This window comes from Prionailurus viverrinus, chromosome E1 (assembly GCF_022837055.1).
Source record: "Prionailurus viverrinus isolate Anna chromosome E1, UM_Priviv_1.0, whole genome shotgun sequence".
Classification (NCBI taxonomy): Eukaryota; Metazoa; Chordata; class Mammalia; order Carnivora; family Felidae; genus Prionailurus; species Prionailurus viverrinus.
In genome coordinates, this window is record NC_062574.1 from 24,606,001 (window position 1) to 24,618,848 (window position 12,848).

Here is a 12,848-nt window from a genome sequence, read left to right on the forward strand (position 1 = left end):
GAATAGCCCTCCTATTCCTGACCTTGGTCCTTGGTGTTTGTAGCCAGCGGTGGTTGGTGGGGAGTGGAGCCAGATCGCCTCCTTCCTTTGCCTGCTTGAGGTGTTTTCCTTCTGGCAAGCAGACAAGTCACACAGGAGCAGTAGGCTCCAGAAGCTGACCAGGTCAGAAAAGCCCTGTACAGGAATAGGGAACGAATGCCCCTCTCCACACTTTGGGACCACAGATGGGGGAAGCGCCCAGCTGCAGGAGTGTCACTTCTCATTCCATTCTACAATGAGAAAAGCAAGAAAAGCAGACCAAGTCCCAGGGTGTTCTATGTCCTTTTGAAAGAAGAAATCAAGCCTGTAGCTAACAGGGTTCCCAGATGCAGACACTAGAAGGCGACACTGCCTTAGCTCTCGTGCTTGTTCTCAGGGCCAGGTTGCCAGCAGCTGGTGCTGGGCCCTCCCTTCTCCATAGATTTCCCCATCCAACGTCTGTAGAAATCTAGCCCACCTTTTCCACCTGGACACATCTTTCCTGTCTTGTAGAAATAAGGTTCTTCTCAGGATAGGTTCAGAGTCAGTGTCTCAAGAGTCCTATCTTCTTTCACTTGGAAGTGTGGTTCAGCTCTTGTGACTGGGGGTGAGGTTTTGTCACGGTGCTGCATCTTTGTTAATGCACTGGTTTTCAAAAGTTTGTGGTCATTCAGAAGCCCAGGGCGTTTGAAGCAGAGCAGCAGGGAATGTTTGGTGTGTAGACTGGGCTAGAGATTTGGGCAGGGAGCTTCCTTCTGGGCTGAGGGCAAATGAAGCAAAACATCTTCTGAAATGTTGAGAGTTGGCCTCTCTGGGGCCCAGTTCCTTCCTCTTGCTATATTTCTGACAATTTATTTTTTCAACTGTAGTAGCCATGGACCCATCACTCAGTCAGCTGGCACCATGGATTGGCTTCAAACTCTCACTCTGCTCTTGTGCTCAGTGAGAGCTCTCAGGCTCTGCTCTACCAAAGAAAAGAAGGTCCTTACTACCTAGGAGCTTGGTCCTTGGCCTGGTGTACTATGGAAGGTGAAGTGGAGACAGCTTGCCCCACTGACCTGATGATTGATTTGCCTTCATTCTGAAAAGCAGTTTGCACATGGGCAGTATGAACCGGCAGGGGTCAGCATTGGAAGAGCCCTTGTCAGTATTTAAATGAAATCCTTGTTGCATATTTCTGAGTAGGAGCCATCAGAGCCCCATAGCTACAGCTCAAACACTGCTATCTCCCTCAACTGATGGGAAATGTGGCAGCAATAGAACAATCCAGAAATCCTTGGCTCCCAAAGAAAGAAGGCAGGCTTCTTGCTGACAGGACTCACGTGTAGTTGATCAGGGGACTCCCATGGCTAAACCCACAGGACTTTCTTATTCTAAGTACAACCCAGGTGATAGGAGACTGCCCTGGGTACTTTCAATATTTTCCAAATCTGACGCATGATGAACAACTCTGGTAGTGTGTGTCTCCACTGCCTCCCATTAGACCTTTTGATTAAAGAGGGTTTGCATAGAGTCAATTCCAAACAGAGTCTTCAAGTAGTGTCCTCTTTTTTTCAGTTTGCAGGTTTTGTGGTGTCCTTATGATGGTAACAGAGATATTGCATTGGGTCCTTCTCAATTTGGGTTCAGAATGATGTGGCCTTCCCCAAACCTAAGGTGTGTGAAGGTGCCCAGGGAGAGTGCTTGTGGGTAGGCTAAACCAGAGGTTAGTGGTGCATCCCTCCTCCTTTGTGGGACAAAAGGAAGAGAAAGTAGAGGTTTCCCTCCTCAATTTCCCCCATGCCCATTTGAATGCATAGCTTTGACTCACCTTGTAGTCATTCCTCTCCCATTGCTGATTTTCTTTTTTTTTTTTAATTTTTTTTCAACGCTTTTTATTTATTTTGGGACAAAGAGAGACAGAGCATGAATGGGGGAGGGGCAGAGAGAGAGGGAGACACAGAATTGGAAACAGGCTCCAGGCTCTGAGCCATCAGCCCAGAGCCCGACGCGGGGCTTGAACTCACGGACTGCGAGATCGTGACCTGGCTGAAGTCGGAAGCTTAATCGACTGCGCCACCCAGGCGCCCCATCGCATTGCTGATTTTCTAAGTTGATCTCACTTCACACCTTGAGACCATGTGACTCTCCCATACACAACTGAGTTAGAAGGATTGGAAGTGAGTTTCCAGTCAGTTCCTGAGCCAGTGGAGGGTTCTGAGGGTCTGATGTCCCAGAAGACAATTGGTTATCATGTCCCTGAGCTCTTATTGTTTACTAGGCTTTTAAAGTTTCCGGCTTCCAAGGCCTGCTTCCAAACATAGCCATCATCGGGGAACACAGCCCTCCTACAGCTGTAACACTGCTACCACTATGTATTGATAGCAAGGGCAGGACACATATCCAGAGCCAGGTCTTTCCCTCTGATTCAGAAGGAAGAATCAGGGTAGGCTTCTTGCTGACGAGGCCTACAGGGGAACTTATGGACGCCACCATTTGCCAAAGCCCACAGGTGCTTCTCCTTCCTGAGTCAGTGAGCTGCAGAAGACTGCCAGTCACCTCACTTCATTATCCCTGACACAGAATTCTGGCCCTCCCTCTCTCCATTCTCAACTCTTTGCTCTATTTTAACTCTTACAGTCATATCCTGGGCCTTGACCTGGGGATTCTGGTCTAGTCATGGTGACTGTGGCTGATGTTTGGCATAAAGGCCCCTGACTCTTCAGCAGGGTAGTTTTCCCTGTATGATGTTTCATCTCTGCATGGGTGTCACAGAACTCAGATTTTGTCCAAGTAGGCCTGTGTTTTGGTTTTTGTTTTGCCACGGAAGATGCTCAGAGCCTCTTGGCTTTCAAGCATTTAGAAGACAAGAATAACTATAAAGTTTGTTACAGTATCTCAATGATGCTCAGGGCAAGAAGTATTTATTTGAAGCCCAAGTAACCCTGATATTTGAATAAACAAAGCAACCCTGCTCTAGTACCAACCTCTGAATTTATTGCAGGCATATTGCACACTGGCCAGCATCTTGGCTCCTCAGTACATCCTCGTTATCTATACCTGGCTTTCTTCACCACATCATATCATGCTTACCCATTTCATCTGAGGCTACATGTGTGAGAGCGCATTCATCTTGAAAACGAGGGCTGGGACAGGTGAACTGGTAAGGAGACAAACACCAGGATCTGCTCTAATGGGTTCCACCCTATGTGCCAGGCTCTGCCTTCTGCCACGATCCTTTGGGTTGTTGACAGCCTAGTCCTGCGAGCCAAGACTCTCAGTATTGCTACTATGGAGTATGCTGAAGGAGGACAGCACTTTATATGCCAATGACATGTTTGCCACACCATGAACATAGGTGGTTTTTCTGGACCAGTGAAGCTGTTTTGGCACTGCTTGATGCACAGGGTTGTTCGTGCCCTCTCACCTGACTGAGGAACCTCTATTGGTGGTGACCTGCACCCACTAATGATACCTGTGGTCCTGCGGCCCATCTGTGCCCCAGATGGAAGATCAATCCAAGACGGGGTAAGTGCAAGTGTGTCATTACTAGTGGGTGGGCTGCCTTGCTTGGGCCCCACCTGCAATATGCACAAGCTGGTGTGATAATCTATCCCTGGGCACGGGTTGAGTGACAGCTCTATGGCTCCTATGCCCAAACAGGGAAAGAGATAAAGAACCATGAGAGGGCCATAAGGAGTGCCCCAGTTCCACATATCCAATGGCAATGGGAACAATTTGGAAAGGGACTGTGTGACTCCTGTCCCCTCAGCCAACAAAGGTGTCTAGCTCCCTTCCCAGTCATCTGGCCCAGCCTACTTGCAAATGACTTAACCTGGGTGCTCCCAATGCCTTTGGCCTCTGAATGCCTGCCTGGCTTTGCCTCCAACTTGCCAGGGTCCTGTGGCCAAAACTATAACACAGTCACAAGGATGACACAGGAGTGTCCAGCTGAACTCCATGGATATTCCTCTGACTACATGGAATGGACCTCAGAGGGGACGTATTGTGGAAACAGAGCAAGGGGGTGAAAATGGATCCACAGAGGGCCAGAATTCTTCAATAGGAATGGCAATGGGATCATGTGGAGAATGAAGTGACTAGGGCCATCTCCTTGCATGCTGGCTCTCACAGGAATCAGCATGACATGTGGACTTTGGTGAAGGGAGCCACTAAAGGCTAACCCGCCCCCCCCCCCAGGAGCCCTGTCAGCAATGGGTTTGCATTTTTCCTTCAGAAAAAGAGGGAAAGCGCTGACTTGGGTCTGTTTCTCACCCTTTCCCAATAGAGGACAGGGGTGGCAGTGGTTCACTTGTAGCTGTTTGGGGCTTCTGACCGATGGTCAAATGGTCAGCACCCGGTCTGGGTCCAACACTCACTTCAAAGCCTTTTGGGCACTAACCACAGCCTGAATCAGAGGGCACATGCGTGAACCACCTAAACTGCAGGATGAAGGCACCTCATCAGCCAGGGGAGGGAGGCCAGCTGGCTACCCATACCTACAATGACTGTAGCTGACTAAGCACCAAGTCCCCAGAGAAAGAGGGACATGCTGCCCCTGGGATACTAGACAATGAGAGCTGTCAATAGGCTCAGGAACTGGCTGGGAACTCCACACCAATGTTTGGGCCTGTGCTGTGTATCTGACACAGACCCATGGATCCTGCAATATTCTAGTTCAGAGTACATTTTTCTGAGGTTTTGCTCTGAACTGCTCCCAGGTAGAACCTACTTTGAAAAAAGCATTAAATTGCAAATAAGTAACCTGGGCTTCAAAGGATTTCATTACAGAAGAGAATGGACTAAAGTTAGAATTCAGGGCCTACTCCTGTCTTCTGGCAGGTTGGCTTTCTGGGGAGTAATAAAGACCTGAGGGCTAGTGTAAAAGGAAAACTCCATTGGCAATACCCAAGAGTGAAATTCTGCAGGAGGTCTGCATTGTTCATTAAGAAACAGGAAATGCTGGATTTGTTGCTTTTTCCTGTCCTTCCTCGCAGGAAAGAGAAGCACCATTGATTTGGAGGTAAGGGGTTCCTACACCTAGCTGGTGATCGAGTGTTTGCAGCCTGGACCTGATGCCATAATTCTTGAAAAGTCCTTTTTGGTTCTGACCAGGTCTTAAAACATATGGTGTATATGGGAATCATGTTTGACTCAGAATGAAGGCATGTTTATCCTTCACTGCACTTATCAAGGCTGGCAAAGCACCAAGCACTCAGGGACAAGAAGGCCATCCTTCCTTTGACTGGAAGTTACTGTTTGCTCTCACATAGAAAAGGACCAGAGTAGGAGTGCAGCACCAATCCTTGGGTCCTGCTTGAGTGAAGTCAGTGGAAGCCCAGTGGTCCATGAATGTGACCAAGCACTTAGAAAATAGTAGATGGATGGGAATGGCTACAAAGAAGTCAGGATCTACGTGACAGATGGGAAGGGGGTAATGCTGAGCATGTATATTTACCTTAATTTCTCATTGCTGCATGTGTAAGAACAGTGCCTCCCCAAACTTCTGGGACCTCCTACACACATCCACCCATAGCCAAATTGGCACCTTCATATGCCCATACGTGAGGGCTACTCTCATTGTGAACAGAGTGGGAAGTTACAAGAGGTCCTGTTGCCAGTCTATGCCAGTCACCAGGACTCACACAGAGTCCCCAGTTTAAAGTGGAGGATATTGCTCTGAGACACTGATTCTGAATGGACTCCAGAAAGACTCGTTTGAAAAAAAAAAAAGCAAAGGGAGGGAAATAGAGGGCCAAAATGCTTCATTACAAAGGAGAGCAGAATGAAGCTGACAATGACGTGCATAACACAATCTCTGCACAAGGTTCTAATTTTTTTTTTCAGCTAAAGCCACATACTTTTGTTTTTTTATTGTTTTTTTATTTTTTATTTTTTAAAATTTACATTCAAATTTTTTAGCAGTGAAACAGTGATTTCAGGAATAGATTCCTTAATGCCCCTTACCAATTATGCCCTTCCCCCTCCCAAAGTCCCTCCAGTAACCCTCAGTTTTTTCTCCATATTTATGAGTCTCTTCTGTTTTGTGCCCCTCCCTATTTTTGTATTATTTTTGTTTCCCTTCCCTTATGTTCATCTGTTTTGTCTCTTAAAATCCTCATATGAGTGAAGTCATATGATTTTTGTCTTTCTCTGACTAATTTTGCTTAGCATAATACTCTAGTTCCATCCACGTAGTTGCAAATGGCAAGATTTCATTCTTTTTGCTTCCCAACTAATACTCCATTGTATATATACCACACCTTCTTTATCCGTTCATCCATCACTGGACATTTGGGCTCTTTCCATACTTTGGCTATTGTTGATAGTGCTTCTCTAAACATGGGGGTTCATGTGTCCTTTCAAAACAGCACACCTGTATCCCGTGGATAAGTGCCTAGTAGTGCAATTGCTGGATTATCAGGTAGTTCTACCTTTAGTTTTTTGAGGAACCTCCATACTGTTTTCGAGAGTGGCTGCACCAGTTTGCATTCCCACCAACAATGCAAAAGAGATCCTCTTTATCCGCATCTTCACCAACATCAGTTGTTGCCTGAGTTGTTAGTTATCCATTCTGATGGTATCTCATTGTGGTTTTGATTTACATTTCCCTGATGATGAGTGATGTGGAGCATTTTTTCATGTGTCGGTTGGCCATCTGGATGTCTTCTTTGGAGAAGTGTCTATTCATGTCTTTTGTCCATTTCTTCTCTGGACTATTTATTTTTTGGGTGTTAAGTTTGATAAGTTCTTTATAGATTTTCGATACTCTTTATCTGATATGTCATTTGCAAATATCTTCTCCCTTTCTGTTGGTTGCCTTTTAGTTTTGCTGATTGTTTCCTTCGCTGTGCAGAAGCTTTTTATTTTGATGATGTCGCAGTAATTCACTTTTTGCTTTTGTTTCCCTTGCCTCTGGAGACGTGTTGAGTAAGAAGTTGCTGTGGCCAAGATCAAAGAGGTTTTTGACTGCTTTCTCCTTGAGGATTTTGATGGCTTCCTGTCTCACATTTAGGTCTTTCATCCATTTCGAGTTTATTTTTGTGTATGGTGTAAGTGGTCCAGGTTCATTCTTCTGCATGTCGCTGTCCAGTTTTCCCAGTACTACTTGCTGAAGAGACTGTCTTTATTCCATTGGATTTTCTTTCCTGCTTTGTCAAAGATTAGTTGGCCATATGTTTGTGAGTCCATTTCTGGGTTCTCTATTCTGTTCCATTGATCTGAGTGTCTGTTCTTGTGCCAGTGCCATATTGTCTTCATGATTACAGCTTTGTATTATAGCTTGAAGTCTGGGTATAGCTTGAAGTGATGCCTCCTGCTTTGGTTTTCCTTTTCAAGATTGCTTTGTGTATTTGGGGTCTTTCCTGGTTCCATACAAATTTTGGGATTGTTTCTTCTAGCTCTGCGAAGAATGATGGTGTCATTTTGACAGGGGTTGCATTGAATATGTAGATTGCTTTGGGTAGTATTGACATTTTAACAATATTTTTTCTCCCTATCCAGGAGCATAGAATCTTTTTCCATTTTTTTGTTTTTTTTAATTTCTATTATAAGCTTTCTATAGTTTTCAGTGTATAGATTTTTCACCTCTTTTTAGATTTATTACTAGGTAATTTATGGTTTCTTGTGCAACTGTAAATGGGATCGATTCTTTGATTTCTCTTTTTGTTGCTTCATTGTTGGTTTATAGGAATGCAACCGATTTCTGTGCATTGACTTTGTATCCTGAAACTTTGCTGAATTCATGAATCAGTTCTAGCAGTTTTTTGGTGGAATCTTTTGGGTTTTCCATATAGAGTATCATGTCATCTGTGAAGAATGAAAGTTTGACCTCCTCCTGGCCAATTTGGATGCCTTTTAAGTCTTTTTGTTGTCTGCAGAAGCTAACCCTTCCAATACTGTGTTGAATAACAGTGGTGAGAGTGGACATCCCTGTCTTGTTCCTGACTTTAGGGGGAAAGCTCTCAGTTTTTCCCCATTGAGGATGATATTAGCGTTGGGTCATTTATATATGACTTTTATGATCTCAAGGTATGCTCCTTCTATCCCTACTTTCTTGAGTGTTTCTATCAAGAAAGGATGCTGTATTTTGTCAAATGCTTTCTCTGAATCTATTGAGAGGATCATATGGTTCTTGTCCTTTCTTATATTGATGTGATGAATCTCGTTGTTTTGTGGATATTGAACCAGCCCTGCATCCTAGGTATAAATCCTGCCTGGTCGTGGTGAATAATTTTGTAATGTATTTTTGGATCCGGTTGGTTAATATCTTGTTGAGGATTTCTCCATCCATGTTCATCAGGGAAATTGGTCTATAGTTCTCCTATTTTAGTGTGGTCTCTGTCTGGTTTTGGAATCAAGGTAATGCTGTCTTCATAAAAAGAGTTTGGAAGTTTTCCTTCCATTTCTAAATTTTGGAACAGTTTCAAGAGAATAGGTGATAACTCTTCCTTAAATGTTTGGTAGGATTCCCCTGAAAAGCCATATGGCCCTGTATTCTTGTTTTTTGGAAGATTTTTGATTACTAGTTTGATTTCCTTACTGGTTATGGGTCTGTTCAAATTTTCTATTTCTTCCTGTTTCAGTTTTGGTAGTGTATATGTTTCTAGGAATTTGTCCATTTCTTCCAGATTACCCATTTATTGGCATATAATTGTTCATAATATTCTCTTATTATAGTTTTTATTTCTGTTGTTTTGGTTGTGATCTCTCCTCTTTCATTCTTGATTTTATTTATTTGGGTCCTTTCCTTTTTCTTTTTGATCAAACTGCTTAGTGGTTTATCAATTTTGTTAATTTTTCCAAAGAACCAGCTTCTGGTTTCTTTGATCTGTTCTACTGGTTTTGTTTTGTTTTGGGTTTTTTTTTGTTTTGTTTTGATAGCAATTTTTGTTCTAATCTTTATTATTTCCTGTCTTCTGGTTTGGGGTTTTATTTGCTGTATTTTTTCCAGCTCCTTAAGGCATAATATTAGGTTGTGTATCTGAGATCTTTCTTCCTTCTTTAGGAAGCCCTGGATTGCTATATACTTTCCTCTTATGACCGCCTTTGCTGTGTCCCAGAGGTTTGGGGTTGTGGTGTTATTTTCACTGACTTCCATATACTTTTAAATTTCCTCTTTAGCTGCTTGGTTAGCCCCTTCATTCTTTAGTCAGATGTTCTTTAGCCTCCAAGTATTTGTTACGTTTCCAATTTTTTTCTTGTGGTTGATTTTGAGTTTCATAGCGTTGTGGTCTGAAAATATGCACAGTATGATCTCAATCTTTTTGTACTTAGGGGTGATTTGTGTCCCACTATATGGTCTATTCTGAAGAATGTTCCATGTGCACTGGAGAAGAATATATATTCTGCTGCTTTAGGAAGAAATGTTCTGAATATATCTATTAAGTCCATCTGGTCCAGTGTGTCATTCAAAGCCATTGTTTCCTTGTTGAGTTTCTGATTAGATGATCTGTCCATTGCTAGAAGTGGGGTGTTGAAGTCCCCTAGTATTATGGTATTATTATCAATGAGTTTCTTTATGTTTGATTAATTGATTTATATATTTGGGTGCTTTCACATTGGAGCATAAATTTTTACAATTGTTAGGTCTTCTTGGTGGATAGACCCCTTAATTATGATATATTGCCCTTCTTCATCTCTTGTTACAGTCTTTATTTTAAAGTCTAGATGGTCTGATATAAATAGGGCTACTCTAGCTTTCTTTTGTTGGCCATTAGCATGATCATAGCATCCGCTCACTTTTAATCTGAAGGTGTCTTTACTTCTAAAGTGTGTCTCTCGTAAATGTCATATAGATGGATTTTGTTTTCTTATCCATTCTGTTACCTTATGTCTTTTGATTGGAGCATTAAGTCCACTGACGTTTAGAGTGAGTACTGAAAGATATGAATTTTTTGCCATTATCTTACTTGTAGAGTTGGGGTTTCTGGCAGTGTTCTCTGGTCCTTACTAGTCTTTATTGCTTTGGGTATTTATTTATTTATTTATGTAGAAAGTCCCCTTTAAAATTACTTGTAGGGATGATTTAGTAGTTATGAACTCCTTTAATTTTTGTTTGTGAAACTTTTAATCTGTCTTACTGTTTTGAATAGCAGCCATGCTGGGTAAAAAATTCTTGGCTGCATATTTTCTGATTCAGCACATTGAACATATCCTGCCACTCCTTTCTGGCCTGCGAAGTTTCTGTGGATAGGTCTGCTGCAAACCTGATCTGTCTTCCCTTATAGGTTAAAGGCTTTTTTCCCATGGCTGCATTAATGATTCTTTCCTTGCCTGAGTATTTTGTGATTTTGACTATCATATGCCTTGTTTATGGTCAGTTTTTGTTGAGTCTAATAGGAGTCCTCTGTGCTCCCTGGATTTTGATGTCTGTGTGTTTCCCCAGTTTGGGAAAGTTTTCTGCTATGATTTGCTCACATAACCCTTTTATCCTTTTTTCTTTCTCTTCATATTCTAGGACCTCTATGATTCTGATGTTCCTTTTTAAAGAATCACAGATTTCTCTAATTCTTAAATCATGCTCTTCTGCCTTAGTCTCCCTTTCTTTTTCTGCTTCATTATTCTGCATGTTTGTCCCCTATATCGATGATTCCTCATCCATTCTTGCTGCCATAGCATCCTTTTGAGATGGCAACTCAGTTATAGCATTTTTTTATTTTTTTTCATCCTGACTAGCTTTTACTTCTTTTTTTTTATTTTTTTATTTCATCCTGACTAGCTTTTACTTCTTTTATCTCTGCAGAAAAGGATTCTAATCTATTTTAGACTCCAGCTAGTATACTTAAGATTGTGATTCTAAATTCTGGTTCAGACATCTTGCTTGTATCCTTGTTAGTTAAGTCCCTGGCTGTTGTTTCTTCCTGCTTTTTTCTCTTCTTTTTTTTTGAGGTTTCTTTTTTTTTATTAAATAGAATTTATTGTCAGATAGGTTTTCATACAACACCCAGTGCTCATTCCAACAGGTGACCTCCTCAATGTCCATCACTCACTTTCCCCTCTCCCCCACCCCCCATCAACCCTCAGTTTGTTCTCAGTATTTAACAGTCTCATGCTTTGCCTCCCTACATCTCTGTAACTTTCTCCCCCCACCCTCTCCCCCCCAGTCTTCTGTTAAGTTTCTCAGGATCCACATATGAGTGAAAACATATGGTATCTGTCTTTCTCTGCCTGACTTATTTCACTTAATATAATACTCTCCATTTCCATCCTCGTTGTTAAAAATGGCCAGATTTCATTCTTTCTCATTGCCAAATAGTATTCCATTGTATATATAAACCACATCTTATTTATCCATTCGTCAGTTGATGGACATTTAGGCTTTTTCCATAATTTGGCTATTGTTGAAAATGCTGCTATAAATATTGGGATACAAGTGCTCTTATGCATCAGCACTCCTGTATCCCTTGGATAAATTCCTAGCAGTGCTGTTTCTGGGTCATAGGGTAGATCTATTTGTAATTTTTTGAGGAACCCCCACACTGTTATTCAGAGTGGCTGTAACAGTTTGTATTCCCACCAACAGTGCAAGAGGGTTCCCATTTCTCCACCTCCTCTCCAGCATCTACAGTCTCATAATTTGTTCATTTTAGACCCTCTGACCATCGTGAGGTGGTATGTGAGTGTGGTTTTGATTTGTATTTCCCTGATGAAGAGCGACACTGAGCGTCTTTCATGTATCTGTTGGCCATTTGGATGTCTTCTTTAGAAAAGTGTCTATTCATGTCTTTTGCCCATTTCTTCACTGGATTATTTTTTTTTGGGTGTGGGGTTTGGTGACTTCTTCATAGATTTTAGATACTAACCCTTTATCTGATATGTCATTTGCAAATATCTTTTCCTATTCCGTTGGTTGCCTTTTAGTTTTGTTGATTGTTTCCTTTGCAGTGCAGAAGCTTTTTATCCTCGTGAGGTCCCTATAGTTCATTTTTCTTTTCTTTCCTTTTTTTTTCTATATTCTTCCAATCCATGAGCATGGAATATTTTTCCATTTCTTTGTATCTTGTTCAATTTCCTTCATAAACTTTCTGTAGTTTTCAGCATACATATCTTTTACATTTTTGGTTAGGTTTATTCCTAGGTGATTATATGATTGTTGGTGCAATTGTGAATGGGATCAGATTTTTTATTTCTCTTTCTCTTGCGTCATTATTGGTGTATAAAAATGCAACCGATTTCTATGCATTGATTTTGTACCCTGAAACTTTGATGAATTCATGTATCAGTTTTAGAAGACTCTTGGTGGAATCTATCAGGTTTTCCATGTAGAGTATCATGTCTTCTGCAAATAGTGAAAGTTTGACTTCATCTTTGCCAATTTGGATGCCTTTGATTTCCTTTTGTTGTCTGATTGCTGATGCCAAAACTTCCAACACTATGTGAAACAACAGTGGTGACAGTGGACATCCCTGTCGTGTTCCTGATCTCAGGGAGAAAGCTCTCAGTTTTTCCCCATTGAGGATATTAGCTGTGGGCTTTTCACAAATGGCTTTTATGATGTTTAAGTATATTCTTTCTATCCCGACTTTCTCTAGGGTTTTTATTATGAAATGATGCTAAATTTTGTCAAATGTTTTTCTGCATCTGTTGACAGGATCATATGGTTCTTTTCGTTTGTTAATGTGAGGCATCACATTGATTTATTTGTGAATATTGAACGAGCCCTGCATTCCAGGAATGAGTCCCACTTGATCATGGTGAATTATTCTTTTTATGTGTTGTGGAATTTGATTTGCTAGTATCTTGAGAAATTTTGCATCCCTGCATTCATCAGGGCTATTGGCCTATAGTTCTCTTTTTTTGCTGGGTCTCTTGTTTGGGAATCAAAATAATTCTGGCTTCATAGAATGAGT